The following is a 7,004-nucleotide window of genomic DNA, read 5'->3' on the forward strand; positions in this document are numbered from 1 at the left end:
TGCAGATAGGGATCACCTCCAGAATAATTGGGTGCAACAAAAAGTAAAAATAAAAAAAATAAAGAAAAATCAAAACAATTATTGGGTCCAACAAAAAATTAAAAACAAAACAAAACAAAGAAAAACAAAAACAAAATTGGGTGCAAAGGCCCATGGGGAAATTTCAAAAGGGAGCAGGGGAGGCCACCCCTTTGTGGATCTGGGTGGTCTCAAATAAACCACTGCTATCTCTGAGGCTACACTCTAGACAGGTGTTGGTGCCCACCTGCCCCAGCTGGTATCTCTGTCTGGACTTAGCCCCCGTGCTGGGCTTTCAAAGTGCTGCCCCGCTCGACATGGTTGGGGTGAGGTGGGGGGCACGTGGCCCAAAATTGCCTAAGATAACCTAGGCCCTCTGCAAGAAGGCCTGGTAAGGATTCAATTGGTCATTCAAGGAGCCCCTATATTGTAGAACGGAGCCCCCTAAATAACTAGCTGGATATTTCTAGCTCCTTGCCTCTGGAAGTATGATTAGTCCAGAGTTAAATGAAGACACAGCCCTAACCTCAGAGGCTAGGGTCTGCACCTATTTCACCCTATTAGATAGGGGAGTTGTTGGACCCCTTTATTAAGCCGAGGGATGAAAGGACGACTGGGAAGGAGAGCCAAAGGATGGGGGGGGGAAAGCCTGGGGAACAGGGATGGGTTGGTGAGGGCCAGGTGGGGGCAGAGCCTCCGGCCCCATGCCGGTGGCCTAGACCACCATTATCTTCACCTCGTTGTCGTCAGCCTGGTAGAAGAAGGGAAGGCATGGGCTGTTTCCAATGGTGACGCCTTCCTCGGAGTTCTGCATTTCTTGAAGCAGCTGAACGACCTGCTGCGCAGAGGCGTTCTCGAGGGGAGTCAGGCCCAGCTGGGCCTCACCCTGGGTCGGCTGCACATCGTGGACAAGGCTCACCTTACTTGGTTCTTTAGAGAGAGTAAGGGCAGGAGCAGGGCACAGCGCAGGTTTTCTGATCCCATGCAGACCGGGTAAAGGAGGAGTCAGAGTCCTCAGTGGCTTTGCAGGTTTTTTATTGGGGTTCACCAGGCATATGGCAGGCAGGGGTGCTGGCTGGGGGGTTGGGAGGCTGGCAGGCCTCCGGCCCCCAGCAAATCTTCACTTTATCTGGGCTCTCTGGTGATCTCGGCTTCTCTTCCGGCTTCAGCTTCGGCTTCTACTGCTGCTGCTGGCGTCCCCGTGACGCCGCCCTTAAAAGCACAGTCTTAGCTCAGCTGAATCCCATCTACCTATGCCCACACCCTACTCCAGGTGCCCGCCATCAGGCATGCATTCAGGACAAGGATCCATCATCTATCCTGATGGCGGAAGGGCAGAAAAGCCTGATATTTTCTTTACCCTACAGAGAGACAGAGACAGGATGCTGTGTGCCTGGCGGAGTGTGCTCTTCCTGAACAAGCCCCGTTAGGGGCTTTCCTCACCTTGGACGTTGGCGGTGCCAAGCTTCTTGGGGACTAGGCATGCGCTAGTGGGCTCAGCAGCAGGGTTCTGGGCGGGTGCTCAGGGCTTCGCCCGCCATTCGTTGTGCACCTCCACCAGCCACAAAACCAGCTCTTGCAGCGCTAACAACTTCACCTGGAAGCAGAGATGCTCAGAAGCCCGCCCTGCCCCAGCCGCACCACCATGGAGCCAGAGCTCTGACTACCTTCATCTCCTCTTTGTCCTGGGCCAGCTGGCTTATGGACTCCTCCTTCTCTTGGTGCTCCTCCCTCATCACTGCTCTCTGGTTCTGGTAGAGAGTGATGTATTCTCCTAGGGGGAGGGCGCGCAGACAGCTCAGCTGCTGGGGTCTCCCCAGCCTCTGCATAGCACCCCAGCTGCAGGGCACAAGCCTCCCTGCTCACCGATGGTGTCAGTCTCTCCAGACATCTGGATACATCGATGCTCCAGCTCCTCTATCCAGTCCTGTAAGCCCACTTTCTCCTGCATGAGCTCGATAAATTGGCCCTCGGCCAGACAGCGGGCTCAGGGGCTCAGCAGTGCCGGCCTGCCCAGCACCCAGCCCGCCCAGCCCTCCGGACAACCACACTGTAGGGAAAGATAAAACTATCAGGCTTTTCTGCCCTCCCGCCTTTAGGATAGATGAGGGAACCCTGTGGTCTGAATGCAAGCCTGATGCAGGCACCTGGAGTAGGGTGTGGGCATATGTAGATGGGATTCACCTGGGCTAAGACCGGGCTTTTAAGGGTGGCATTCACAGCAAAAGCAGAGAAACGTAAGCAGAACCGAGAGAGCAGAGCAGCAGAGACCACCAGAGAACGCCAGAGAGCCCAGAAAGAGTGAAGACTTGCTGGGGGCTGGGAGGCCTGCCAGCCTCCTGACCCCCTAGCACCCCTACCTGCCATGTATCCAGTAAATCCCAATAAAAGCCTACAAAAGCCACTGAGGCTTCCAGGACACTCTTCTCCTGGACCCAGTCTGCTGGATCAGAAAACCTGCCCCGTGTCCATTCCTTCCTCTCTTACAATTGGTGTAAGTCAGCAAGATGATCCATGCAGACCGGTATGGAGCCCTCCGAAGACCGGGAGGGACTGAGGAGCAGCAGACAGTGTTTGCCTGTGACAGCGCTGGACGTGTCATGGCGGGACAGGGGAAGGGCAAAGTCCGGGAGCTGCGGGATGAGACCTCGCCTGGAGGAGGAGATGCCCGAGAGGACCAGCCAACAATCCCCGCCTAGGCAGCAAGAATCGTCGGGGGAGAAAGGACCACGACTCAGAGCTCCCCAGTGTGGACAAAGGGAAAAGCCGATGAACTTGGACTAATGGACTAACAATCCCGCCAGAAGGGGGAGGACCTTGGCAAGTTTGATATGTTTTGGGACCCTGAGGAAGGATGGGATTGTCCACCCCCAGAGATGGGAGTCTGGGGGTGTCAGTGGGCCTTGGTGGCCAAAGGCAGCCGGTGTACTGCCCAGCAGCTAAGCAGAGGAGAAAAGCCAACTGAGAAGGCAAAAGCTGGTGCTAAGTTCGGGAAGCCCTGAGCGGCTGTTAAGCACTACGTAAGCTAAAGGCCAGTGAGTCTTTTAAAATCACCTGTGGGTGATGCCCTGCTCATAGTTGAGTGAGGGGGAGGAGCTGAGGAGCCCATCTTTGGGGGATGGGTAGGGAACGTGGCTTGTGGTGGAGCCCACAGCCAAAGAGGGGACCCAAGAGAGGCCGCATGTGGACTTGCATCCACGGATCCCCGACCCATGTGCTTGTGCAGTGGGTTGGCCTGAGTGCAGGGGCCTGCATGCTGGAGTGTTGGAGCGACCACAGATAGAAAACCCTGAGGGATGGGCGATTACCCCCAAAGAGTACAGAATCGCCAACCCAAGAGTGAGTGCATCCTGGGGGTGGATGCGGTGTGCGGCTTGTGGCCGAGACTGCAGCCGGAGGGGGCCGGGAGGCCTGATGGCTCCCGGCGTGTGACAGCTGATGCCTGAGTGGTTCCCTCCCTCGCATGAGCCATGCCTTTGGCAGCGGAAGTGGTGGATCATCTACTGGTGCCAATAATTGTCTTTTGCCACTAGGTTGATGCCCTGCCTGGACTTATTTGTGTTCTGTTATATTTCATTGTGATATATTTCATTTGCTTTTGTGGGCCATGGCTGCAGTGTTCCTATTCGTCAAGAGAAACGTGTGTATCACTTGTATAGACTGTCTGGCAGAAAACCCTGAGGGGGTGGATTGTAGGGTAAGGTAAAAGTATCAGGCTTTTCTGCTCTCCCGCCCATAGGATGGATGATGGAACCCTGCGGTCCCGAATGCATGCCTGATGCGGGCACCTGGAGTAGGGTGTGGGCATAGGTAGATGGGATTCCCCTGGGCTAAGATGGGCTTTTAAGGGTGGCGTCACGGGGACGCCAGCAGAAGCAGAGAAGCAGAAGCAGAACCGAGAGAGCAGAGCAGCAGAGACCACCAGAGAACGCCAGAGAGCCCAGAAAGAGTGAAGACTTGCTGCGGGCTGGGAGGCCTGTCAGCCTCCTGGCCCCCTAGCACCCCTACCTGCCATGTATCTGGTAAATCCCAATAAAGTCTGCAAAATTCACTGAGGCTTCCAGGACTCACTTCTCCTGTACCTGGTCTGCTGGATCAGAAAACCTGCCCTGTGGCCATTCCTTCCTGCCTTACACACACTCACCTGCAGTTTCTTCTTCTCACCAGGCTCCCTGAAGGGCCTGGTGGGTCTCCCCAGGCACACTTTCCCCCGGGGGCTGGGGCCTCCATCTTCTCAGGCTCCTGGTCCCATGGGGCTACCTGCTGAGCCAGGAGCCAGCAGAGCAGCTTTTGCTCCTTTAGCTGTCTGTGTAGCCGCGCCTGTTCTTCCTCAGCACTGGCCAAGGCCAAGTTACAAAATGCCACCTGTGGGCCAGAGGTGCAGGGTGCCCCTGTGGGCCCGGCAGGAGGTTGGGAGGCACACCTCTCAGGGCCTCCGTGGGCACACCTGAGATTCGAGGATGGTGTTGGTGTCTACCCACTGGCTCCCAGCAGAGGTGGGTGAAAGCTTAATCAAAGGGAGGGAAACCAAGAAGAAGGGTGTGCTGGTGGGAGGGGGAAGGTGGGGCAGGGAAGGGGCCCCAGGGCCAAGCTCACCATGGCCTCGCAGCTGTCTAGATCGTCCGGGATGCTTAGTTTTGTCAGGGGACCCTTGTCCTCCTCTTCCTCCTCCTCTTCACCGTTCAGTCCATTTACTGTTGGGGGGGGCAGCCAGAGGGGCTCAGAGAACCCCTGGGTTCTGAAGCAGCCCTGAAAGCCAGCAAGATCTGCCCCCTCCTCTCTGTGCAACCCCGCGCCAGCAAGTCCCCAAAGGAGAAGGATCCAAGTTGTCCTAAGGGTGGCTTCCATCTCTTTGGAGTGCTCCTTTAGGGGTGTCGGAAACTCTTCACCAGACTGAGACTAGCACTGGAGACAACACTCCACCAGAGTGTTGATGCTGTGTTGCTGGGCACTGTCCCTTACAGTTCCCTCCCTCTGTATTTACTTAGTTCCAACAGGGAATCAGTTAGTTGGTGATTTTGTTCTGGTCATGAGGTGGCAGAGAGACCTGTCCTTGCTGACCTTTGCTTTTTCCCAGTGGTTCTCGGCTGGCCTTAGGCTATTTGTAGGTCACTGTGGAATCCTTGTCTTCCTCTGATGGCGCCCGGAGCCGCTCGATCACCTCTGTGGTGATTTCTTCACCGTTCTCCACAGTTCCCATTTGTGGGGTGCGGTGCCTGAAATAGTTCCTCTCTACTCAGTGTCCCACTTGATCTGTAGTTCGTTCTTGCAGTTTTTTTTTTCCCTCCTTTCCGTTGGTCGGAGAGAGCCTACTCAGTGGGTGGGGGAGGGTGGTGAAACTTTTCTCAGACGTGACCCAAGAACCCCAACTGTGAACCCAACACCTCTCCAAAATATCACTCCTCACCAATGTCAACGTTATAAAAACAAGCAAAGTCAGAAACAGTCAGCAAGAGGCACATCGAGGAGAACTGGCTGTAACTGAGTGAGGCAATTTGGATTATGGAACATAAAATGTGCATTAGGAAGAACTGATGAAATTAAGCACAGAGTTTGGTCACTGTGTCAACATTGCTTCATTAGCTGTGAAAAAAAAAGACAACTGTATTCATGTAAGATGTTAACAAAGTGGAAATGGTGTGGGATGAATAAGAACTGTACTGTCTTTGCAACTTTTCTGTAAATTTAACAGTATTCATTAAATGTTATGTTTTTTTTTTTTAAGTCCTCAATACTAAATAGGTTGTAAAAGGAAAAAATGATCTACTTTCCTGTTTCCCAAGGTTTTGTTATCCAGAGGCTGGAGAGAGGGGTCCTGGGGAGTAAAGCTGGAAACCTCACACCCAGGGCATTCCCCGAGTCTCCTCTCCTCTGAGCCCTGCTTCTCTGACTCCTCACAGAGCATCTCACCACCAGGACGCCGCCCTCCAGGACCCCCAACTCTGCCCATCTCAGAACCGGCCCTGTCCGGGCAGCTCCACCAGAATCCGAAACACTCCACCAGAATCGGGAAACAGTCAAACAACCCTTTTTATACCGGGCTGCCCTGTAACAGTTTGGCGCAGTAAAGAAAAGGGGAGCCAAGCTAAACTTCCTCAAAGGAAGGGACAATTCATTGCGCCCCCAGGCAAGCGTCATACCCAAGATGGGTGTCCCTGAAATCGTGCACGTTGTGGGGGGAGATGTCATTTCATAGGGTGAGGAGAGGTTAGGCAGGAAAACTGGGTTGGTAGCGGGGGGGAAACAGGCTTAGGGGGAACTAAGTTGTTTTTTCGTGGAGCCGAGTTGTTTTCTCCTGCTTATGGCTTCAGTTTTGGTTTGATGGAATCAGGGGTACTGGTGTCAGGGCCATCTTGTTGTTTGTATGTGGGCTTCCCCATTCCTGGCCCCTGCATCGACCTTTCATACCAGCCTTTTGTTGAAAAGGGGCAATGGTTCTCTCTTTGGCTACTTCCTGCTGGACAGGGGCGAAGACCATGGTGGGCGCTCAGGCCTGGTTATGAGACAGTCTTTGCAGCGCGAGGATATGGGTGGAGAAGGAGTTGGTTAAAGGTGGTATGGGACAGTTCTTGGATCCGGTGTTGGATGAAATGGACTAAGCATGGGGCAAACAGAAAAAATGAGGAGATTAGGATAAGAAGCCCTATGAGTGGTAATACCTGGTCCGAGGCTGTGCTGATCTGGAATTGCTGGGCATAGACAGAAGAACTGGAAGTGGCTTGAAGAGATGGGATTAGAAACAGAGGAAGGAGAGGGGCCTCCCCGGTGGCGCAGCGGTTGACGGTTGAGCGCTGGGTTGTGAAGCTGCCCACAGCCTCTACAGCACCGGTTCAATCCCTGGCCTCAAGGCGAGGGTCCCACATGGCGGGCAGACCTCTCCTGCCGCCCACTGCTCCCCTCAGCAGTGTGCTTCGTCAAGTCTGCCTGTTCTGCTCTTCGCTTTGTCTCTGGTGAGTTCTCTCACCCTCCTGTGTTTCTGACTGTAC

At 54.3% G+C, this 7,004-nt stretch overlaps 1 long non-coding RNA gene across 1 annotated transcript; it reads right to left on the reverse strand.

Moving 5' to 3' along the window:
* Positions 1–659: 659 nt before the first annotated feature.
* LOC129146418 (uncharacterized) lies at positions 660–3,467 on the reverse strand. The gene is made up of 3 exons (XR_008553120.1): positions 1,686–3,467; positions 1,462–1,615; positions 660–1,230 (listed from the first exon to the last, which is right to left on the reverse strand). It is a non-coding gene; the product is annotated as an uncharacterized LOC129146418 (long non-coding RNA).
* Positions 3,468–7,004: the final 3,537 nt, after the last annotated feature.

The sequence above is a fragment of the Talpa occidentalis genome, unplaced genomic scaffold (genome assembly GCF_014898055.3).
Source record: "Talpa occidentalis isolate TD23 unplaced genomic scaffold, MPIMG_talOcc4v2.1 talOcc4.2, whole genome shotgun sequence".
NCBI classification, from domain to species: Eukaryota; Metazoa; Chordata; class Mammalia; order Eulipotyphla; family Talpidae; genus Talpa; species Talpa occidentalis.